The sequence below is a fragment of the Colobus angolensis genome, unplaced genomic scaffold (genome assembly GCF_000951035.1).
Source record: "Colobus angolensis palliatus isolate OR3802 unplaced genomic scaffold, Cang.pa_1.0 Scaffold12, whole genome shotgun sequence".
NCBI classification, from domain to species: domain Eukaryota; kingdom Metazoa; phylum Chordata; class Mammalia; order Primates; family Cercopithecidae; genus Colobus; species Colobus angolensis.
The window spans coordinates 12,699,194-12,723,613 of NW_012113141.1; the positions used below are offsets into that span (position 1 = coordinate 12,699,194).

The window sequence follows — 24,420 nt, forward strand, 5'->3', positions numbered from 1 at the left end:
ACCGCTCGTCCTGGATACCCCACGTTTCGGGCACCTCTGCCCTCCAGGAATCCTGGATTGACCGACCCTGCATCTCTCTGGGTCAGACTCAGCCCTGGGTCAACTTGACCAAGTGCCTCCACCCCAGCCCGTACCCAGGTCCTTCCGGGGATCCCTGGAGAAGGTGGGGCTGGGAAGATAGATATGATGGGGGGAACCCCTCTTGGTCCCAGGACAGTCCCTACCCCCAAGTGACATCTGCCTTGTCTGAGACTCAGCCTTGTCACTTTCCAGCTGGACACCTCTGGCAGCCCCATCCTTCTCAGTGTCATGTTCTGCAAAGCAGGAGTGAGTCCTGGCCTCCCCTCCCCCAGGAGCTTCAGATGCACTGTGAGAGTGAAGGGTGTTTCAGGCTGCTGTCTGGTCAGGGTCTCACACCCCCCAGAAGTGAGAGGTGCTGTGCTGAGGGTGCCTGGGAGAGCTATCTGGGCATTTTGGTCCTTGCCTCATGGGGACATTGGGTGGGCCTCCACTGGCCTTGAGGCTCAGGCTGCACCCACTCCGTGGCACCAAGGCCTTTACAGAAAAGAGCGCTCCCCTCCAGCCCTTCGTGGTTTATCCTTGCGGTCTGACCAGGCTGGGAGCAAACGGGGCTACACCTCATCTCCTGCCCTCTCTTCTCCCTGAACTCCCCAGGAGGCCAAGTCCACACAGGCTGTGAGCCTCAGCTAAGGCACTAGCAGGGTGGGTATGCACAGCACGGCACAGGCTACTGGTTCCTGAGCCCCCCTTTCCCAGCATGAGGGGTGCCCAGCGCCGTCTGGCCCTGAGCAGGGCTGCTGAGCAGCTCCCAGGGCTGGGCAGGGTTCAGGCTCTCAGGCTGGTTGCCGCGTAGTGGGCAGACTGAGTGGGCATGGGTTGCTTACTCACATCCCGGCTGTGTTCCTGTGAGCTCCTTATTAGCTGTACAACCTCAGGAGGTTATAGAACCTCTTGGCCTCATGTGGAAATCAGAGATGTCAGTGTGTACCTCACAGCGTTTCACTGAGGGCTGAAGGAAATATCCAGGGCACAATCCACAATATGGACTCAATACAGGGTCCCTCCTACTCCCTCTCTCTTTCCCAGCAGGGTGGTCCAACGCAGACTCACTGTCCCCCAACCAGGGCCTGAGTTCAAATTCTAGCACCCCCACTTATGGCTGTGTGACCCTGGCTGGGTCCCTTCCCCTCTCTGATCTCAGTTTGCCCTTTGCACAAGCCCAACACCAAGGGGCTGGGGTGGCTGGGGTGGCTGGGGCAGTGAGGTACGTGCATGAACCGTGAGCCGAGCACCCCTGAGAGGCTGATGGCCCGACGCCGTTTCTCAGGGCCTGGCCGATGCTCACTGGGGAGCAAGGGCTTTTCAGCTCTGGCTTCCGTCTCAGCTGCCAAGATAATTATTTTCTCTCTGTCAGCGGCTCTGCTGGCCAGCTTGCCTTTGGAAAAGGCCTAGCTGTGGGCGGTGGGGAGGCAGGAGACTGACTCCAGTTCTGCCCCAGCCACTGACTCACTGCATGACCCCACATGAGGGCAAACGCTGCCTGTCTCTGGGCCTCAGTTTCCTCCTCAGTGAAAGGGAAGTATTGGGGTCAATGAACCCCAAAACTGTTTGTATTTCCAAGGTAAGCAGAATTTGGGGGCTGCCAGAACCAGAAGGTCAGGATGTAGAGCCACTTCCTCTCCCCATGGCTGGGGTGGGGGCGCTGGGCCTGGTTCCAGGATCTTGGGGTGTAGGGTTCCAGCACTCATGGAGCCCAGCACCGGCCCCTGCAGGGTCATCCATGCATCAGTTGACGTGTGTGGAGAGCCGCTGGTGTCTGGCCCTCACATGCACTGCCTTACACAGTCTGCACAGCTCTTTGAGGGAGGCCTTCTGGTTGTTTCTATATCCCCTACCACAGTTGAGGAAACTGAGGCAGAGGGAGGCTTAAGAAACGTGTCCAAGTCACACACTTGGTACGAGGGCAAAGCCAAGCTTTGAAGCAGATCCTGTGATTACTGAGCCTGCCTCTCGATCACCAGGCCTCTGCCTCTTACCGAGGCCCTGGGCACCATTTCTCCCTGGGAGCCCCTGCCTGTCCACAGTGAAGTGGAGCCCAGGCTAAGGCCCTTACCCAGCCCCTTGGCGTGTATGGAGGCCTATGCTTCATGTGATGTGAGCACCACCGCCCGGGCTGTGAGCCACGGGCTTGTTCTGAGGGGAGCTCGGCCCTGCAGTCAGGTTTCCTGGTTTTTAGAGGTGGACTCTCCGGTGCAGAGAGGCACAGTGATTGTTCACGGCCACGCATCGGGACACTTTCACAGCCAGAGCCCGAATTCAGGGTTCTGCACATCCCAGCCTCCAGCTGAGACCCCAGAGAAGCCCACCAACCAGACCTCTGGGTCTCATCTTCCCTCCTGCCCTCGGGACTCTGTGGGCAGTGGGGGGCGTGTTGGTGGGCCGTTGAGGAGGTGGGCCAGCTGAGCGCCACCCAACAAGGATGGTCGTGTACCCGCATGCCCAGTGCACCAGCAGGCCCTGCACTTCTGCCTGCTGCCGTCTCTGCCCCGAGCACCACTGTCTCTGGCCTGGACTCCGGAGCAGCGTCCCCACTGCTCTTCTGCCTCCTCCTATCCCTCCAAGACCTTCTCCCTTCACAGCCATGGGGGATTCCTGAACTAGAACTAGGGTCACGTCCCTCAGCTGCCCAGATGCTGCTGTAGCTCCTGCCCATTCTCTCTCTTACTGTCCCTGGCCCATGGTCCCCACTCACACCACCGTCTCCCTTGCTCAGTGCATCTACTACACCACGGACCCCAAGTCCTCCACTGGGCCAGTCACTTTTCTCCATCTTGGAGTCTTTGCACATGCTGTTCCCTCTGCCTAGAACGCTGTTTGCCGCATCTTGGCCTGCCTCTCCCTGGCTTGTTGTTCAACTTCAGTTCCCCAGAGAGGCTACCTGGGACCTTGAGTCTCTGCCGTGTGGACCCTGGACTCGTTGTTTGTTTCTGGCAAGCACTGCCTTTACTTTTGTATTATTTGATTCTTTGCTCTCTTCTGAGTCTCTGCAAGGCTAGGGATCACTATCACATCAGCATGCTTGCTGAATGTTTGTTGAATGAATGGGTGAATGCCAAGTGCCTTTGTCATCATGTCTGCTTGGATTCTCCCAGTGACCTGGAGACATATTTTGACCCCACTTTGACACATAAGGAAACTGAACCCCAGAGAGTCTGAGAGCATATCCGTAATCACATAACCAGTAATTGGCAGGTGTGGGGAGTCAGGGGCTTGTTTATGCCAGGGCACCCCATCATGTCCCTTCGGAGTCCTCCTCTGTCAGATGGGGATGATACGGTGGCACTGGGCAGTGGCCTCATGGTCAGTGCCCGGGCCTCTGCTGTGGGTAGACTAACTGACCTCCTGCTCTTATTGCAGCAGGATGGAGCTGGAGTGAGGTGAAGGGGCCGTGAGCTGCTGACCGGCGCGTGGGCCACTGGTGATTTGCAGATCACTGAGGTAGGTGTGCCACTGGGCTGGCGGGAGGCGGCTGGGTCGGAAGCAGGCAAGTCCTGATGAGGGCAGGTGCTGGCCCTAGCATGCTGGACCTTTGACTCGGGCCTCAGCCCTGATGGGCAGGAGTGGGTACAAGTCACCTTTGCTGGAACCTCATCATGCCCCAAATGGGCCGTCCCTCTACTTGGCACCCAGGGACCTCTTGGCCTGGCATTTCTCTAGAGCAGCTGCTAGGGGTGGGGGCTGGAGGTCTGCCCGGGGAGAGGGGCAGGTCTGGCTACCTGGTCTTGGCACAGGAGCCCTGTCTGTACCACTCTAAACCCTGTGGGGTAGGGGCAGCCCCACGAAAGGAGGCCTGGGTGAGCAGGAATATTTGGGCTGAAATGGGTGTGGGGCTACCACCCCTTCTACCCACTCTCACAAACACGCTGAGGTGGATACACACTGGGCTCTGGGGTCAGACCACCTGGGTTCAAATCCTGATTGGCACACATGGTTACTCTGTGCCTCTGTTTACCCATCTGTCAAATGGGAATGAGATGTCGGCGCCTACCCCACTGTCACGGTGAGGAGACTGCACACCTGGCACACAGCAAGGACTGGGGACATGTCAGTCCTTTTCCTCAAGGGTGCTGGAACCCACCTTTCTCTCCACACACCTCAGTTTCCACCACCCTGCTCCCCCTGAGGACCCATCAGTGCCAGGATGGACACAAACTGAACCCCTGGCCTGATGAGGGGGGCAGGGCCCCTTGAGGAGCAACTGAGAGCAGCTGGGGCCAGCAGGTCCTGAGGTTGAGCTCAGCTCTGTCCCCCGTGCCCCAGCATTTCTCATCATGGGGTAGCATTTCAGGGTGATCTCCCTTGGCCCTGTGCCCGAGGGTGACCTGTGTAATCCCTGTTTCCGTGGCAACCCTCAACCTAGAGATGAGAGGCTTCCCAAAAATCCTCACTTGGGCCAGAGCCCTTTGTCCCAAGGCGTCGTGGTGCTCAGGCAGCCCAGGAGAGGGGAGTCTTCACCCTGGTGTGGGGCTGTCTCCTAACATCCCCTGCTGCCCTCAGCGTCCCTCCTGGAGCTTAGCACTGCCAGGGGCCTAAGGCAGGCCGGGCAAGCCTCAGTCAGGCTCCGACATTGGAGAGCCAGGCTCTGTCTCCCTTCCCGCTGCAGGAAATCTCGGCTGTCTGCTGATCCGCTGCGTGACCTTGGACCAGTCCCTTCCCTTGTGTGAGAGCCAGCTTTCTCATCTGAAAATGAGGCTGATTATACTGACATTGCTGACAGGGCTGCTGTGAGGATGCTTAGAAGCCATGAATATTTTTAAATGTTACTGCCTCATGAGCATCTGCTGTGTGTGTGCCAGGAGCTATGCTCCTTTAATACCTCTTTCTCCCCACAAGAATCCCACAGGGAGGTTTGTCTAATTCATTCTCCAGAGGCTCGGCATGGTTAGGAAACCCACAGAGCCATCAGTGCTGGAGTGGGGATTTGAACCGAGGTCCGTCAGGATTAACCAGTGCACAAGGCCTTGGAGACCAGGGGCGGGGCCCCAGGACAAGCGTGGGAGCTGCTTGGGGAAAGCCCTGCAGCCTTTGTCCAGCCCGCCAAGCCCTCTGCTTTCTGGAGCCAGAGGGTGGCCCCCAGGCTGGTGGCCTGCCCCTCCCCAATGGGGCCTGCCTGCAACTCAATAAGGCTAGGGGAACCCTCTGCTAATTGTCTGGTAACCTTTGAAATTCTCCTTCACGGTGGGTTCTCTTTTCGGATGTTTTTCAAGGTAATTCATTCCTTTTCCAGAAATTGCCAGTGGCGGAGCATTAGGCAGCTGGTAATTAATCATAGGAGCGGCTTCGAGTTGATTCTTTGAAAAAGGAAAAAAAAAATGAGGAACAGAAAGCCTTGGTGGAAAAAGGAAAGAAAAGAAAACCACTCCAAGGCGAGGGTGGTAATCAATACCTTGGTGTCCTAGAAACGGCTAGGGGTGGAGACGGCGGAAGTGCGGCCTTCTCTCTTTCTTCCCAGGCTGGCCCACTGTCAGCGCCAACAGCGGCAGCATAGGGCCCCGCTCTTGACCATTGGCTCCCTGTATGGCTTTGAGAAGTTGCTGCCTTTCCCTGGACTCAGCTTTGCCACCTGTGAAATGGGTGAAGGGCAGCTGTTAAACTAAACATTGAATGAACCCTTGTTTCACTACCGTGTGTTAGTCCCTGGCACAGAGCAGTGGCCCCATTGATACTCTGTTAAGTGAGTGAGTGAGTGAGTGAGTGAGTGAGTGATTCTTGTGGGCCCTAGCTAGCTGTCTTGAGTGAAGGCGGTGGTACTGGCTACAGGATCTTGGGACTGTAGCTCTGTTATAATTTGGAGTGACAGTCAGGGTGAGGGGCCAGTTCTGTCACTTTCCAAGCTAATGATGAAAGGACAGTCTTGCTTGGTGAACTCCAGCCAGGAGACCTTGGGCCCCTTAGTGGCAACCATGCTATCTCTTCGGCATCTTTCAGTTCAACTTTGCAAGAGTCTGAGCTATCTGGAGATTTTATGTTAAAAAGCTGCCTCCTGCAGAGGTGGTGAGTTCCTTGTCACTAAGCTGGGGTTGGGCTGTATGGGCCACTTGGACAGTGGATTTTGGGGCTTGGAGCACCCCTGAGTCTGGGAGAGAGCATGAGGCTCTCCAGAATGGTTACTGGGGAGGCTGCCCTGCTGGGGAGGAAGTCTGTTCCCTCCGGAGCCCCTTCCCAAAGGTCCCAGGGGGGACTGGACGAGGATACAGGTGCTGAAGCATCAGTGCCTGCTCTCCCTGACTGGCCCCATTGCATGGACATAGGGGCACTGAGCAGGGTTGAGGGAAAGATCCATACTCCTTACATCAGGGGGTGTCTAACAGGCTGTGGGTTGGGTAGGGGGATGGGGAGGAATAGAATGCACTTGTCTGGAGGTGGGGGCCTCAGACCTAGGTCTTATATGCTGGTCTGTCTGGTGTTACCTCAGCAGCTCCCTTTCCCTTTCTGGTATTTGGGCCATGATCCTTCAGGAGAGGGCAGCAGATGGGGAGTGTGTTCTGCAGGGGACTGTGAACTCCCCTGCCCGGGTGAGCTCAGTTTGGGAGCCTGAGCTGGGCCTGACAAAGCCAGTTTCCTCTTAACAGCTTCTCTCATTCTGGCCCTAATGTGGGACCGGGGTTCCTTGCTCAGAGACCCTAGCCTGACAGTGGCTCTGGGAGGTGACAGTGAACCCTAGCCTGAGTAGTGGCTCTGGGAGGCTCAGAGCTTCCAGAGGGAAGGAGGAGGGTGTGTGACTGTGTGCTTGTGTGTAAGTGCGTGTGTACTCGTGTGCGCCTGTGTATGGGTATGATTGTTCAGCACGACATGTGAGGCTGTGTGAATATTCATGAGTATTCAAGGAAAGGGGAGACCCCTCCCTCCCGTGTGTGTCAGGACCTCCATGTGCACACTGGCTCCACATTCAGATTGGCCTGGGCGGCCCGGACCACAGTGGAGCAGACTGAGGGGCAGCGTGGGGGACAAGCATTCAGGCCCGAGTGTTCTGACCTGCCCTCCCACAGCTGGAGGTCTTGACAGCTCCCTATGGTCACAGGAGGGCATGGATTTGGCGGCCATGCCTCCTGCCACAGATTTACACCCTGAGCCTCTGGCCTGAAGTCTCTGGGTGGGCCCAACCAGCTCCCCCTAGGCGGGCCTGGTCTGCTAGGGGGGTCCTCTGTAAGCAGCCAAGCCTAACTTGGCACTAGTCGTTTCTTTACTTCTTCCAGCCTTGGCCTCCAAGCTCCAGCTCAGCTGTGTGTGTGTGTGTGTGTGTGTGTGTGTGTGTGTCTGGGCTCTCCCTGCAGGGTAGGGCAGTGGGTCCATCTCTTCGTGTCTCTGTCCCATCTCCCTGTGGCTGTCTGTCCTCATCTCTCCCTGTAGCTCTCTCCTGCCCAGCTTCCCAGACGCTGCCTCCTCCACAGCAAACCTCCCTGTGCCTGCAGCGTATCCCAGAGTCCCTGCACCTCCTCACCTCTGCTCTCCTTCTCAGGGCCACTCCTTAGCAGGCCTCCCAGCAGCACGGCTGCACCGTGCCACCGCATCACTGCTTCTTGTCATCCCCAGGGCTCTGCACAACAGAGACCTCCCTACCTGCTGCCTTTGCCTAAATCTGGCTCCAACCAGCATGCCACTTCCTCCCACCCTGCTCTTTGGTGGGTCTGAGACAGCCCCACATTCCCAGCTGCTGGAGACTGCACTCCGTGTGTGGCCAGGTGGTGGGGGCAGGTGCCATCCCTTCCCCATGGCCCTGCTGTGCCGGCTACCTCCTGGCTCAGGAGTGCAGGCTGCTAGCCCACCCTGCAGCTGCCCTGTACCGTCCTGGGCATGTGGGTCGCTGGCCACCAGCTGGAGCAAGAGAACGAGAGGCGGCCTGTGCCCACTAACAAGGGGTGGTTGGAAACCTGGCATCTCCCTCCAGCATTAATGAAATTCCTGCTATAATTAGAAGTGAGGTGTACAGGAGCTGGCTGCCTGGTGGGAGCATTTATATGCTCATGAATAAATAAATTGTCCTTTCCTGAAGGGAGAGGAAGCTGGAGGGTGTAGGCCCAGAGGGTCTCAGTGGCCTGTGAGGTGCAGAGACCCCACCAGTCACCTGGACGCCCTCAGGAACCTCCCTCGGTCCCCGGCCCTGGTCAGCCAGTCTTCCTGGAAGTGCCTGCTGCATGCCCAGGCGACTCAGCCTGGCATTCGAAGTCGCCGCCATCTGGCCTCAGCCTCCTTTCACAGCCACATCACACGCTAGCCTTCTGCCAGCGCCCTGGGCTGCAGCTCCACCGCGCCGCCCCCGCCCCTGTTCTTCATCACACCTTCCCACTCTGTGCTCCGGCCTGAGTTTCTGTGGGCTGCCGCATGGCTCCATCCTGAGAAGCCCTCCTCAGGCCACACCTGCACCTCCTGGAGGTCCCAGTAGCCTTCCCTGGATAGGCCTCCTAAATCCAGAGCCTTCCCTCAACACTCTTCATGCCATTTAAAGTGTGCATCAGACCGCCCGCCAGGCTGTTTTTCATTTTTCATTCATTACATATTGGGATGGTAATATATTGGATTCACAGGGCAGATGTTTTACATTCTTCATCATACTAAGTCTTTGAAATCCGGTCATTGCAGTCTCCACTGTTAGCTGTATTGCACGGCGCATGCTTGGAGAGGAGAGTCCTGTTTCCTCACCTTGCAGGTGAAGAAACTGAAGCCTGAGGAAGGAAATCCTGCAGGTGAGTTTGCAGAGCACATGCTGTCTCTGTAGGCAAGGCCACCGCTGTCCTGCAGGACAAAATAAGGAACCGAGGCACAGGGCACTTGTCCTAAAGACAGATCGAGGAAGGCAGGACCATGGCTAGAACCCAGGCGGCTGAACCTGAAATGAATAGAGGAAAGGCGATGTGAGCGATTTCATTCCCCCCGCCCCACCCACAGCAGATTTCAGTGCTTAAGACTGTCCTGCACTTAATGCCCAAATAGCCCCAGACCAAGCAGCTGTCACAGGCTGAGCCACATATTGGCCAGTCCTGCCCTTCATCCCTCCTAGCTTCCTGACAGTGAGCATACACCCTAGATGGAGCTAGGAGGGTGAGAGCCCTGGCTCCTCCCAGGAAAGATCACCCCTGCCCTCCAGCCCCTCCCACATCAGCCAGCAGAATCTGAATCTCAAAAGTGCCCAAAGGCTGTGTTCTGTTAACCAGCCCAGGTCTCCAGTGAGTGGAGGATGCCTGCGGCAGGGATGGCTCCAAGGCCAGGAGGGAGAAGAGGGGATTTACCCTCCAGAGCCTGGCCCTGCCCCTGCTGGCCTAGAGGGTTCTCCCACAGTGGGGTGTTTCTTAGGAGTCAGGCTGGCAGCAGAACAGCCCCTCCAGAGCCCTCCGCCCTCTGGAGCCGATTTTCCTCTTTGTTACCCGCAAGCCCCCTCCGGCCGCACTTGGCTGTACGCTCCATTTACAATCTACCTCTTGTTTGCCTGTGCTCAGGCAGTGTGGCAGGGAGTCACGGAAGGTTCAGGTGCTCGTCTCCCTCCACTGCAGACAGGGCTGGTGCCACTACCCAAAGCGGAGCTCCCCCAGGGGCCTACCTCCTCCTACCAGCAAGGGCTGCAGAGTTTGAGTGTACTGAGCCAACAGCCCCGCTTTCCTTCCCCAGCCCATTCCCTCCTTCATCTGCACACAGGCACCCCATGGCCTTTCCTTGTCTCTGCTCCTCCAAGCCAGCCATCTGCTATTTTCACACTAGACCGTACACTCGTTGAAAGCTCAGGGCAGGCTGTGAACCATGTCCCCAGCACAGTCGTGTGCAGAAGGGCAGCAGGAAGCCACAGGCACCCAGCTTGTGCACCCTCAGCTTCCTCCGGGCACAGCAACAAGGTGTAGTCTAGCATCCCGGTTGTTAATGTACCTATGGGCCGTGTTAAGAAGGATTCAGAGGCCGTGTGCGGACTCTACGAGAAATAATGCCGTGCGCTGTGTGGCTCACGGTCGCGCTCTCAGCCCTGCTCCCTGGGTATCAGGTCTGCTTGACTGAGGTCTCAGCTCTGGGCTGTGGCCAGTGCAGGAGGAGGGAAGAGGCAGGGACCTCAGTGTGACCCCCACAGGTGTCCGTCCACCCTGACTGCTGGGTGAGCCGGGCCCCAGAGAACCTTCTAGAGCCCCCAGGGAGCTGACTGGTTAATGGAGAGCAGGAAATGTGTGGTCGCTGAGCCTTTGGAGGCTTTTTGCCCACATCTGCCTCCCCCATTAAGTGCTTCTCACCTTTCTTCAGCTCCAGTTTGGGAAACAGCAAGCACATCTTGCCTCATGGCTGTTCTGGGACCCTCCACTGCTCCCCTGAGGCATCTTTAGGGACCTCTGTTGGAGCCCAGGGGAACATTTCTGCTTCATAACTTCTGTGGATTGCTCCAGTGATGCCACTTCCATCTGGCCCACCCTCAGGTTGGTGGGACGGCCTGGCATGAGACAGCCCTCGCCCCTCGCCGGTAGCCCCTGCCAGTTCTCTCTGGGCCCTGGCCTCACGCAGACTTCCCGTCACAGCCCCCCACCCCTGCCCTTGTCACTACCTGGGGTGCCAGCCCTCCGTGCTTCATTGCCTCTGCCCCCAGCAATTCCCTCTCAGGTAGGAGTTCCCAGCTGCCTCCTGCCCAGAAGCTCCAGCATGGCCAAAGATTGAGCCAGGAGGACTTTGATGTACTAGAACCTGTAAATAATCTGGAGCATTTTTATCTGTGTGTGGAAGAAATGCAACAGACATCCATGCAACCTGTAGCCAGCTTAGCCTGTCCGCAGCCACAGCTCCAGAAGAGCTGAAAAAGATCATCTCATGCCTGGTATTGACTCCCCCAGCTGCTGCCCAGACACCTCCATTGCTGAAGAAGTCACCACACAGTTTTGCTCATGTAAATTCAGTATTACAGAGGATAAAGTGTGGCATGTGGTCAAAGTGTGTAGGTTTCAGGCACAGACAGTTCTGGGTTCAAATCTCTGTTCTGCCACCTATCAGCCAGGTGAGTCTGGACAAGTTACTTGCATCCTCAACTCACCTGTTTCCTCATCTGTAAAGGGGTGCAGTGCACCCACCTGGCAGGATAAAATGCAGCAATAGCTACACAGCACCAGTCCTCTCTGTTAGCGGCAGACCAATGCCCTTGGGGAGATACCTCCAACCCCTCACACAGGAGCATCTGTTTGAAGTTGGTGTTTGTTAGCTCTGGACCCAGACACTTCTCTCTCCAGAGACAATGGACCCCTAGGTCCTCTCCTGAGCTTTCAAGTGGGAACTTCCAGGAGGATACTTTGAGATGGAGGCGCAGTGCTTCCCAGGCATGCTAGCACACCCAGGCCACCCTGGACACCTGTGTAAATGCAGATCACCAGGCCCCTCTCCTGGAGTCTGATTCTATAGATCTGGAGTTGGGCCTAGGCCTTTGATTTTTTAACAGATGCCCCCAGAAAATACCTGCAATCTGGCCAATCTGGGACACACTGGTGCCTGCAAAGGGGAGCTAGCCTAGAGACTTGAGCCAGTTCCTCTCTGTGGCTCAGTTTTCACACTGATAAACCAGGGGTTTAGATGACCTGGCAGGGATCTTCCTGCCCTTAAAACCTCATGACAATCAGACAGACATTCCCTGATGTCCCCTGTACCAGGCTCCCTGGGGCAGATCTGTGGGTTTCCGCCCCATTCCTTCTAGCCACAGAGCATTTGGCTCAGCAGCCTTCTGCCAGCCTCAGAGCCCTAGGGATAGAGAATCTGTTCCCTGGGTGTCACATGCTGTTGATTGTCCATTCCCTTGCCTTCCAGGAAGCCCTAACTCCGCAGGCATTAGCGGAGTCCACTCAGATCTGAGATCTTTTCTGTAAGCTGAGCTGGATCACTAACTGGTGCCTACTGGGAGGTAGGGCGGAGGCCAGAGTGGGTGGGGGCAGTCCTGCAGCTCCTCTGAGGCATCTGGGAGCCTTATTAGTTAACATGCATGAAAGCCTGCAGCACTGGAACCGTAGGATGGCCCCGCAGAGCCCTGTCTTGTTACAGATGAGGAGACTGAGGCCCAAAGTGGAACGTGCTTGCTAGGAGGATGTGAGCTCTGGGAGCTCCACATGGCACACAGTCTGGTCTCTGGGCCACCCCATGTGCCCCACCTTGCCTCTCCTTGTGTGGTCCATCTAGGATGGGCAGCCCCGACAGGCTTAAGCCCTCAACTTAAGCTGCTGAGCCCCTAGGAAAAGACAGTGCCATCTCAGGACAGGTCCTAGGGGCCGCCTGCTCCTGAACACTGGTCCCTTCTTGGACCCACACTGTCAGCCTAAATCAACAACCCTCTCCCAGCCCATGGGTTCTCCAACCCCAGCCAGGGCAGCCCTCATGGAAGCTTTCCAGGAATATCCACGCACAGCACAGTGAGCTCCAGAAATGAAAAGGCTCTCACACTCCCTGCTCCCTCCCGTTTTCCACTCACTGCTGCTCAGGGGAGTTAATAAGCAGAGGTGAAAAAGCCGGCACTGTCCTAATGAGACCTCGTTTGAGGCAGCTGGGTCTGGGCTAATGCCAGAGAAGGAATTCTTCACTGCCGGGCCTTCACCCCATAGGGGATGAGGCCAGGGCCTAGCACTTAGGGACTGGCCTGAGCTGTCACTCAGAGGATGCCAGAGACCAGAGCTTTGTCTCTGTCCTGGGCTGGGAGCCTCACTGGTTCCTTAGTTCACATGTGGTGCCTGGTACAGCACCCATCTTCAGGCCTCTGCACAAGTCAGCCCCTCTCCACTTCACTCTCCATCTGCAGTCAGTAAGGCAGCAGTATTTAGTAAGCACCTACTGTTTGTGTGGGTCTGTGCTCAGCTCTTCAGGAGACAAACAGACCTGTGCCAGCTCCAGGGGAGCTCACAGTCTGGGCCACTGTAGGCCACATGCAGGAACAGAATTTGTGATGCACCGTGTCCGTGGGGCAAGGGATATGTTGAGATCCAAAGAGGAGGAGTCCTTGGGGAGTGAGGGTCTATGGAAGGCTTCCTGGAGGAGGCTGACTGGAATGGATTGACACTCAGAGCATTTCAAGAATTTCAAGTGGGGCTAGGGCTGGGGCAGGTGATCGAGTTTGTACCAGAGCATCACTGGGCACACACCTGGCCCTGTCCTGCGACAGGGAGGCCCAGCAAGGATGGAGCCATGCTATTGAGGCAGCCACAGGCTCAGACACGGTACATCAGAGGCCATATCCCTATAAAGTGAATGACCAGCACAGAGCACTGCTTTTTAAGTATAGGAATGTAGTAGGCTCTCAATAAATGCTGACCAAATGAAGGGTGCATTGCATACACTCAGGTATCCACAGAGCAACCGAAAGCTCAGGTCAGGAAGCAGCAGGGATGAGGCGATAGGGCGTGAGGCCTCTGGGGCAGGGGCAGGGGCAGGACTCAGAGCAGCTCAGCCTTGTTCATTGGAACCCAGAGTAGTGGGTGCCTGCGGGGACCATCCTTCAGAGCCACACGTCACCCTCCTAAGGGCACACTGTGACACCTGACCAAGCAGGAACATGGGGGGTGAGGACACCTGGGGCCCAGCTGGCAGCCTTCCTGGGGCACATTTGTACCCAGTGTTTGGTGCATGCCCCAGACAGACCCACCCTCCCTAGGGCCTCTAGGACAGGAGGAAAATGAGTGCCTGTGGCATATCTATCACTGAAGGGCAGAGGACAGGCCAGCTACAAAGCCCTTAGATGGTCATGGTTATGATAATAGTAATAATGACAACAGTGTCAGCAACCAGGGCATCATTTATTTGATCCCGGTGACAGCCTATAAGGTAGGGACCAGTATCATCTCCATTTTATGGATGAAGAAACTGAGGCAGAGGGAAGTTAGGAAAATAAATAGCTAGAGTCTCCAGGTGCAGAACTGGGTAGGAACTTGGGTCCTTTGACCCTAAACTGCAGACTGGCCTTTGGTTGGCCTCTCACTCAACCTAAGGAGCATCCCATCCAACCCTCACTCCTGTCATATGGAGCATGAGGGCCACCGTTGCATCTTTTGACACAAAAGAGGAGGACACAAACTCTCCAAAAAATCATCTCAAGTCTTCCATTATCAGACTTTACACAGGTCCTTCTCGTACCTTCCCAGCTCCATGGGAAAGATGAACAACCAGTGGCTGGAGAGTGGGCCCTTCCCCTGAATTGGTCCTTTGTAATGAAAGTAAATTCTCTGCCAGCCTTTGGTGCCCAGCAGTTTGATAATACAGGTGTTTAAATGGTAATGACTGTGGGGCCAGCCAGGAGAGGAGACAGTGAGTCAGATGGGGGGTTCAACAGGAATTAAAGGCACTTAATCTCAGTACAGTATGATTTTTCCAAATCTGTTGGCTCTGCACCAAGAATGAGCTGACTCAGGACACCCTGGGGCCTGGGCTGCTCAGGGCCTGCTTGGCTGTATCAGGGAGGCAGGGCTCTGGGCTGAGGAACTCCTGGGAGGTGGCACTGGCCTAGGGCAAGCTTGTCCATCCCGCAACCCATGGGCTGCACATGGCTCAGGACAACTTTGAATGTGGCCCAACACAAATTTGTAAACCTTCTTAAAACATGATGAGATTTTTTGGTGAACTTTGTTTTTTTAGGTCATCAGCTATTGTGAGTGTATTTTATGTGTGACCCAAGACAGTTCTTCCAATGTGGCCCAGGGAAGCCGCAAGGTTGGATGCCCCTGGCCTAGAGGCTCTGAGAGCAGATTAGGACCAAAGGATCCAAGGGCAGCCTAGTGTCCCTGTTGCTAGGAAGCCCCTTAGGCCTCAGAGGACAGTGGACAGTGGGGCAGGGGGTGGGGCGGGGGGTGGGGGGTGGTGCTTCTCCAGGAGTGTAAGGAGGAAGAATTTTAAGAATATACCTTGATCAGCAGACAGAGAGCAAGTGACCTGCCTAAGACTACCCAGCCAGGATTCAAGACCGAATCTTTGCTGTTAATCAGTATGTTATCCTGTAGAGTGTGTGTTATGTGTTGGGGGAATCTTAATGGTAGTTCTGTTTATTAGCACTTACCCCAGTTACCTTATATGTATTATCTAATTTAATCTTCGTAGAAATCTGTTTCAAGTATGAGTAAACTGAAGAACAGAGATGCTAAGTAATTTGCTCGTGATCACACAGCCACTGGGAGGTAGGATTAGAATTTGAACCCAGCTCCATCTACCTTTCAAGCCTGAACCCTCAGACCCAGGCACAGAGCATCCACCCCAAGGGACTGAGACCCCTGCCAACCAGAAAGATCAGGGAAGCTTCTCGGAGGGCATGTCAGAATTTGTTTCCGATGGAGCTGGTCTGTAAACCTCAGGTTCCCTGGCCTCCCAAGGGCTCTTGCTCATCCTCAGATTGCATCCTGGGGCCCCCTTGCTGGGTGCTTGGAGGGTGAGGTGCACTGTGGGTGCATTCCTCAGATTCCACTGGGATTGCTGAAGCGGCCAGCACAGGTTGCACCCGCCAGCTGTGGGGCAGGCCTGCCCATATTAGATTGCAGCTTGGAGCCCTTCTCAGCATCACCCAGGACAGTTCTCTCAGCCAGGGTGGGGTCAGCATTGGGGACACCAGGGACACACAGGTCCCACTGGGAGGGCCAGGGAAGGGCCGTGACCAACTGGACAGAAGAGAGTTAGTGCAGACAAAGGCACATCAATCCCTGGACTCCCAATTGTCGGCTCCAGAGGGATGAGTAGGATAAGTGGCAGGTGGTGGGGCCCGGCCAGTCGATTGCACCTCCATTTGATGGGCAGTGGGGAGTCGGTGAAGGTTTTGATCCGTAGAAGGACTGTGTGCCATTTCTCACTGAGCTTTCGTAGAAACCTCGCATGTCAGAGGACAGAGACCAAACGCGGTCAGGAGAGTGGCTCTGCTCCCCTGGGTGCTGGCAGGGAAGGGATGCTTATATTGGGAATCCCCTTTGTAGCTAAGATGTCCTTTTGCAAGTCTGGCCTTTAAAATCCAAGCCCAGTTGGTGTGGGGCGTAGAAGAGCTCTAAGTGTTAATCCAGAAATGCGGCTGAGTTGGGGGAGGAGTGCACAGAAAACACGTGGCACACACAAGATGCAGGCTAAATGTAAAACTGGATGCCAGAGGCTGGGGGATCCGAGGGTCCAACAGTCCCATCCCCTTTGGATGGAAGAAACTGAGGACATGAGGACATAAGGGGCTTTGCCCGAGGAGGCCCAGGCCATTGCGAAAGAGGGCACAGCATCCCCAGGTGACACCTGCCCTCCCTGGGGGCTTTCCTCCTTCCATTCTGTGTCTTTGACCTTCCTCCCAGGCCTCTCTCTGAGCGTGAGCTGACGCTGAGAGTTAGAGCCAGCTAGGAAAGAGAAGAGCCAATGTGTACCTTCCAGGGCACCTCACCAGGCTTCACAGGTACAGAGCAAGGGGGTCCTCGCAGGTGCCAGTGGGGACTCAGTGGCCCATCTCAGACATTGATGTCATAGCACCCAGATAGGGAGGGAGACCGCTGGTGGCAGCGAGCCTTACCCCAATTCATGACTCAAAAGAAACCCAGAGCAGTCTGCCCAGGGTGGGGCAGCTGCCCCAAGGTGTCCTTTGGCCACTTGTTTCTGTCCCGCCGCCCTCACGCTTCTCAGCAGCCACAGCTGCCCATCTGCTGCTTGCTCCGGCCCTGCCTCCTTCCGTGTGTGGGCCTCCTCTCGTGACCATCCCTGCACTTCCCAGTGCTCCTTGCTCACCCGTTTTTGTCTGTCTGTCATCATGTCTCTCACTTGGGTTTGTCCTGCCCCAGTCAGCTGGGTTGTACAACCCCAGAGCGCACCCTTCCCGCGGGAGGCCTCCTCTCTATCTCTGGGCTGGTCTGGGCTCCACCTTGGTGCTTGCTTGTCTCTGAGGACTTCTGTAGTCTGTGCACTCTGTGTGTGTGTGTGTGTGTGTGTGTGTGTATGTGCACATGTGTACCGACCTGCATATGTGCGTCCCTCCCCCTGGCCACCACACCCCTCACACCGCCCATCCCTCCCCTTCCTTGGGCTGGCTCAGGTTCCTCCCTACTCCCCATGAGCCAGCCAGCAGGAAGGCAACCTGCAGCCAGAGTGTGGAGCCCACTCCTTGGAGGCAGCCCCGGCATTCCTGGCTGCAGGAGACCCTCCGGGCTTAGCCCACAGGACTCCTGGGAGCCGGTATGAGCCTGGCCATCATCCGGCCTGGAGAGTGGCTCCTGTTTGAGAGCAGGAATGTCCTGGATGGGAAAAGGGAGAGGGGAGAGTTTGTGAATAAAACAAACAAACAAGGCATTATTTTCCCTGAAAATGTGCCCTTTGTCTAGTGCTGGAGCTCAGGGAGTCCCAGAAAGTGAGAAATGGTGCACAGGGAGGGCACTGTGCATCCTGGGCTGGGGCTGCAGGACACAATGGAGGGAGGGGATGGGGCAGCCACACAGACCGCACGTGTTCCAGAGGCCCAACGGGCCAGGATGACATTCCAGGGCCATTTCAACTCTCTCTTGAAATGTCATTAATATATGGCTAATGGGGAGAGCTCTCAGGCCTCTCCAAACCCACCGTGTGAGCGAAACCCCCTCCAGCCACCACCACTTAGTCATTTAGCAGATGTTTATTTAGCACCTATGATGGACCAGCGCTCTTCTGAGTATTTGGGATGCCTCTGAGCAAGAGACCGGGTGTCTGTGTCATGGAGCTGACAGTCTGGCAGGGGAGTAGAGAGGCATAGATCTTAGAGCTCCGAGGTCTTCCTGAGAGTCCAACCCAGTCACCCTCCTGATCATACTGCTGGAACCCTGAGGCTCAGGGAGGTCAGGAGTCAGCCCTCCATCCTCCTGGTACCAAGGCACAGCCCATTGGCATAACATTCGGTGCACACTGGCTGAATGAACACCCCTCCTGCAAGCATTGCTCAGTTTACCGGGAATTTCCCAGAAGCACCTGGGGATAGGAGGGGCTGGCAGGACCTGCTTGATAGCAAGGCTTTTGGAGGTTGCAGGACCTGGACTGTGAGAGGTGTGCAGTGGAGGTGAGCTGTCGTCGCTGTCATCCATGGGGAATGGGACAGTCCCCCTTTGCCAGGGGACCCCATTGGGAATCTGCCAATCTGAGTTGAGGTCAGTCTTTCTTCACTAATAATCTGGTGGCATTGGGAAGTCTCTTTTCTCTGTGGGCCTCGGTTTCCCCATCTACCCAGTAAGAAGGTAGGACTGGCTCACCAATGCGAACGCCAGGAGGCCAGGGATTGGAGTTTGTGGCAGTGTGTCTCCAGTGCATCCGCTGCTGACAAAACCGTATAAACTGTGCCGTGCACTGGGAATGAGGCCCCTCAGGGATCCCACAAGAGGCCCCCTGGGTCCTGGGACCCCACCCGGCCTGTCTCAGTTCCCAGCTGCAGCAGGGCCCGGGCTTGCTCTCCCCAGACAGCCGGGCCAGTGAAGCGTGGGCCTGCTCACAGCGCCTGGCAGGGACCTGTAAATTGAAAACATGATGTTTCCTGTTGGGGCTGGACTCAGTGTGGCCTTGGAAAGCTGGCCTCGCTCTCAGGAAGCCCTGCTCCCCACAGCACCGCCACAAAAACAGTGGAAAAGTGAAGCCTTTTCAAGTCTGTGTTTCCACTGTAAACAGGGGATGAAAGCTGGCCTTGCCTCCTGGAGCTGTTCAGGCCAGGCCCCTCGGCCCTGTCTTTAGAGGCACCTCAGCTGCCCCTCTGCCCCAGGCAGCACCCCTCTAACTGGAGAAGCCGCCCCGCGCCCCCAGTTGACAAAGGCTTACAGGTTTAGTTCAAGCACACCCAGACCCATGAGTCCTCGTATCCACCCTGCGAGGTGAGAAGGGCGGCAGGGGAGATCAGAGCACAGAGAGGCATAGGACCTGCCCAAACACACACCACCAAGAGAAGGCAGACCCGGACCCTGCCTCCTGCCCCGGGATGTCCTCACAGGGCCTGCAGTCCCTGAGGAGGCTCTTGTGTGTGGCCCTGGGTGCCTAAGGAGAGCTACTGCCTAACCCAACATGAGCTTGACTTTGTGCTGTAAATGGAGAATCTCACACATTTAGTGAAAGTGACTTGTTTTAAACTGCAATAAAGTCCTTTTTTTCCTTATTGTAAAATAGATGCATGCTTGCTGCAGAAAGTCTGGAAGTCAGAAAAGTGAAGGAAGAAAAATAAAACTGCCCCGTAATCCTCCCACCCAGGGGTCATCCTGGTCATCATTCTAGTGTGTTTCTTTCTGGTCACCTTATAATTTTCTTTTCTTCTCTTTTGGGCTTAAGTCATGAGGCTTCAGGGCCATTCAATGCTCTATTAGACATGATCCTTAACGGCCACATGGAGGGACCTTAGGAGGGGCCAAGACAGTATCCTTATCACAGTCAGCTTGCTGCTGGCTTAGGCTGGGTGTGATGGGGTGCTGCTGGGGACCCTGGGGAGATACCCCCTACCCTGCAGCGTAATTCATGGTGAGGGCGGCTTGGCCTGGACCCTCATGCTAGAAAGTCTCCCAGTGGCTCTGATTAACTGTGTGACTCTGGCCCGCCTGTCCCATCTCCCCATCTGTGAACTGGGCAAATGGGCCCCATTCGCGTGCTCATGGCCACCCTTCAACCTGCTACCAAGGCGCTGCTTGCTGACAACCTGCAGGTGCGGCCACGCAGTCCCTTACTCAGTTGGTCGTGAACAGAGTGCCTACTGTGTGTTGATGAGTGACGCCTACCAGAGGCGCCATTCTCTGCACCATAGCCCCTCCTATGTTCCTACCCCTTTCAGCCTGCAAGCCCATCCAGCTCCCGTCCTCCCTGACCCCTCACCAGTCAGGGCTGGAGCCCAGCTGGGCGGGAGTGAAGGGGGTCCCAGGAGGAGCCATCTTCAGCCCCTTCTTGGTGACGTCCTTGGTGGCCCTGAGACGGCTTTATGGAAGACAGGTTAAGGCTGTCTCCTCTTGGTGGGTTCATGTCTTCACTTTTCAAGCCCTGCTCTGAGTTCTCCACAGCGGCATCCCTGCCCCACCCCTCCCCCACCCCCGCATGCTTCCTTCCCTCCTGCTCTAATCTGTCAGCCCAGCCAGAGAGAGGGCCACTGGTCTCCAAGGTGACTGAATCATTGTGGGGGAGACAGGCCAGGGTTTTCTGCGTGAGTGCTTTTGGCTTCCTGCCCTTGGAGAGGGGCTGGGGGAGGTGTGTGGTGGCAACCATGGGCCATGGATCTCCCAGACAGCCCTGCTCTCCCAAGCCAGGGCCGCATGGAGCCCTGCCCCTGCCCAGCTCAGCGCTGCTCTGCTCAGACCCAGGTTCCACCTCCAGAGGAGTGGGCCCATCTCAGTCCAGACCCTGGAGGAAGGAGAGGAGTCAGGCAGCTGTGATTGCTGACTCACACCTGAACATTTCTTCAACATCTGCTATCTCTGTGCTTCAGGCCAGGGACCCAGGATGGAGAAGAGGGATGCTAGCACATAAAACACTTACTGTGTGTGCCAGTTCTCCAAGGGGAACTCCAAGAGTTACTGTTACTGATAGCAACAGGTAAAAGTTACTGGCCTCAGTTTTATAGCTGAGAAGGGTGGCCGATATGAACTCCTTCTCCCACTCACCTGTGGACTCCTAGAGGACAGGGGCTCTGTCTGGGTTCTCTCTGGATCCCTGGGACTGCAGAAGGCCAGCCACTCAGATAGGACCTAGTTAGTGCCTGGTGAACTCAGTTCTACTAAAGTAAGACCAGAGAGGTGAGGTAACTAGTATAAGGTCACACAGCCAGAAACAGAACCCCGTTTTGCCTGACTCTGCACCCCCACTCGGTCTCTGGGGCACCACACCTCTTCCAGACTGAGTGTTGGCAAAGAGACCTGCCATCTAGCTGGCACTGCCCAGCCACATGCCCACTGTGGTGAGCTAAGAGAGAGCTGGGGGGCTGCAAGTCTCAGCCTCTTCCCACTGGTGTGTTTCAGTCTGTTGGTCAGGCCCCACGCACTGTCTCCCTGCAGTCTGCTTCTTCCCTGGGAAGGAGGGGCCAAGAGGGGAAAGCCCCTCTCTGCCCTGCTCTGCACTCCAGATCATGGAAATGAAAAACACATTGGCTTCATTATCCCTGGATTGAATGAGCAGGGTTGCCATGGCAACAGCCATCTCAGGCCCTCCAAGGGGCAGGGGAGGGGCTGGCAAGGCCGAGGCAGGTGGGGACCAGGCAGTGGGTGAGCAGGCACTCCAGGCAGGCAGGCCGCAGGGACAACCGCCACACGTGCCACCACCCTCTCTCAGAGGCCAGTGTCAGATCAGCATCCTGGGGCCGACGGGGCAGGCTGGGCCATGGCAGGCAGACACCGTCTTCTACTGACCTGCTCCTCATCCACTCATTCTGTCTCCTGTCCACCTGTCCCCTTTGTGCAGGGTGCTGAGGGTGGAGACAGGCTGGTGCTCCACATCACCGTGAAGATGAAGAAGACAGGTGGAGAGAGCGAGGGAAGAGGTGATGGAAGGGAGCCAGGAGGGGGCATTGTCTGCTGCAGATCAGGGACAGCCTTCCGGGGGCCTCTCGAGAGGCATGGAGTGAGGAAACGCCCCCAGGTGCCAGGCTGTGCACACCCAAGCATGCCCGTGACCAGGGCCATCCTAGTGGCCCTGTCCCCCAGCATCACCCTCCTTAACGAGGCTGGGTCCCCCAGTGTCCACTAGGACACTATGGTGATGGTGGCTGTGGGGGTGACCACAGAGGGTCCTGGCCCAGTGTAGTGTGGGCCATGCCATGACCCTGACTCCAGCCAGTCAGCTTCCCTGATACCAAAATGAACTCTCCTTTTTCCAGGACCTAAGTGCCACCTGCCTCCTCTGTCCCATGGGCTGTCACTCCAGGGCTTGCATCTGAGGGCAACATCCCCCTGTAGGTGAGGCCCTGCCGCCCCTTTGCACAGGCTGGCCCAAAGGAAGTGGGCTGCACCCCTTCCTCCTCCGAGTTCCCCAGATGTGTGGGAGCCTAAGCTGCCCCTCTGGAGTGGTCCCAAGCAAACACAGCCGCCTTCCTCTGAGCAGGCAGCCTCAGCCAGTCTCTCCGTGTGACCCAGACAACGGGGCAGCCGACAGGGGCCCCTGCTCAGGGGGATCAAGTGCCCACAAGAGACTTTTCCTTTCAGATAGGGCCAGTCAGAGAAGCCCAGTGCTGACCCCAACTCCAGTTGCAACTTTGACTCCAGCCCCAGCTCAAGCCCAATGTTCGGGGCCAGCACACCTGCACAGGTTTCCAACTGCTTTCCCACCCCCAGCTTCTGCTCCAGCTAGAATGCCCTCCCACCATGACCTGTGCCTCCCCAAATCCAGCCTCCTCCCACTGCTTTTTTCTGATGGGGAAACAGAGGCCGAATGAAGGGAAGTGACTCATCCAAGGCCACGAGGGAGTCAGGAGAGCATGGCCGTGTGTGGGATGTTCCTTTCCCAGGAGGCAGAGCCGTGGGTTCCCACTGAGACGGACCGAGAGTCAGTGTGGCCCTGCGTCCAGAGTCTCCTTGCTAGAGCAGGCTCGGGCAGGAGCAGGGAGTACACCCGGGTTTCAGCCTCCTGATGGCCCTTCCCAGTGGGAAGGGGCCTGGGAGGAGGCTCAAGGGCTGTGTCAGGTCACCATTCTCTTCTCCAAGCCTTAGTAAATGGGGACAGTCCCGTGGCCCTGCCTACAAACGGGCTGCCTGCTTCTGAGGATACTGGAGGTGAGCAGCTGGGCAGACGCAGTTGTGGTGTCATTGGTACTGTTTGTAGCCTTGTCCTCCCGCCAAGTGGCAGTGGATTCTGAGGGGGAGACAGCACAGGCAGGAGCGACCCCAGCACCTCCTCCTTGGGGCAGAGGCAACCCACGGGCTTTAGCAGCCACCTGCCCAGCAGCTGCAAGCAGATCCCAGAGGCACATTCTCAAATGCAGGTTCCTAGGCCCTCCCAGGGAGCCCAGGCATCAGTGTGCTTGTAGCTTCCCAAACTCCAAACTGTGGGCAGTGCTCACCTTGCTGCCCTCTAGGGCCTGGCTGTCCGGGTCACACCCCTTTGTGACCCTCTCTGGGCCTCGTCCTGCCTCAGGCCAGCCCTAGGGCCCTGAGCCCATCCCTCTCTGCTCTGCTCTCTCATCCTTCCTCTACCCACAGCCCACAGTCCCCATGGCATTTGTCCCTGCCATTGACCTCCCCTGACTTGGCGGCTGCGTGTCCCGGCCCGCCTCCCAGCCACCACCACCACAGCCACCGCCCGGCTCCCCACCGCCAGCTGAGGGCGGCTGCTGGACAAGGCTGTCATTTTCCCTGCTGGGGATTACAGGTTTGGGGCTGCAGGAGTCTGAACTGGAGGAGGAGGAGGAGCCAGGACTCACCCAGTGCCAAGCTGGAGAGAGACGAGAAACACCTCACAGGAAGGATGGGCTGGTGCCTGGTTCTGTTTGGGCTGGGATGGGGAATTCAGTCACCTGACATTACCAGAACTGTGTGTGTGTATGCGTGCATGCGTGTGTGCGTGTGTGCATGTGTGTGTGCATGCATGGACGCACCTCTCCTGAGGAGCAAGGACTATCTCCTACTCAGACAATTTAATCTGCCCAAGCTCATTTTTCAGATGAAAAGGACAAAACTCAAAAAGAGTAGGGGACTGGCCTAGGTCACACAGCAGTTGAGAGGAGGGCCAAGCCTGGGCTGCCTCCAGCTGCTGCCTGGTGCGCCCGCCTCCTTCTTGCGCACATCCAGGATAAGGTGGAGGCTAGGAGTATTGACCGGGTGATTGCAGACCCCCGAGAGAGCCTGCTTCTGGAGAGAGCTCTGTGGGTGAGGTATGGGCTGGGTTTGTGGGGACAGTGTGAGCTGGACTCAGAGCGCAGCAGCATTGGTTCTGGGTGTGCAAGAGCCAGGACTGTCTCCCAGGGGTCCACACCTATGAACATTGGGATGGGATTAAATACCAGCAAGGTGACCCCAGTGGACCCAAACCCCTCTGGGGGAAAGTGGGTAAGGATATGTGTGCCAGGGATAGAGCCCGAGAGCCCTAAGAGGCTTGAGGATTTGAAGAGGCCCAGGGTTGGAGAGAACACAGTAGAGTGGTTCCGAGCACAGCCTCTGGAATCAGACTGCCCGCCTTCTGAGGCCGAGCCCAGTCGCTTGACTTCTCTGGGCTTTGTCTCCAGGGTCTCCATGGTGATTAAATGAAATAAATCTCCAACACTTAGTGCCGTCTGTGGTGTGTGCATGGTCCGTGTTCATTAGATGTGCACTCTTTTCCTTCTCCTCAGTTCTGTAGGTGTTTCAAGGCCCTGCCCCTCACCATCTGAGCAGTGAGGGCTGGAGTAGGGCAGTTAGTAGGGTGGGTCACCCAGGAGGGTCCCGAAACTACCTGATGAGGCTCTCCCTGGGCTGGGTCACTACGGAGCCAGCACTTCTGATAAGCAGTACCAGGTCCACCTAG

At 56.7% G+C, this 24,420-nt stretch overlaps 1 protein-coding gene across 1 annotated transcript in view; it reads left to right on the top strand.

Annotated features, from left to right (window-relative positions):
• The window catches only part of ZMIZ1 (zinc finger, MIZ-type containing 1), a 200,991-nt gene that overhangs the window by 39,804 nt on the left and 136,767 nt on the right, over window positions 1-24,420 (top strand). The window contains exon 3 of the mRNA XM_011928944.1: window positions 3,439-3,519. The gene's annotated coding sequence lies outside the window, so the exon portion shown is untranslated. The remainder of the gene's footprint in view (window positions 1-3,438; window positions 3,520-24,420) is intronic.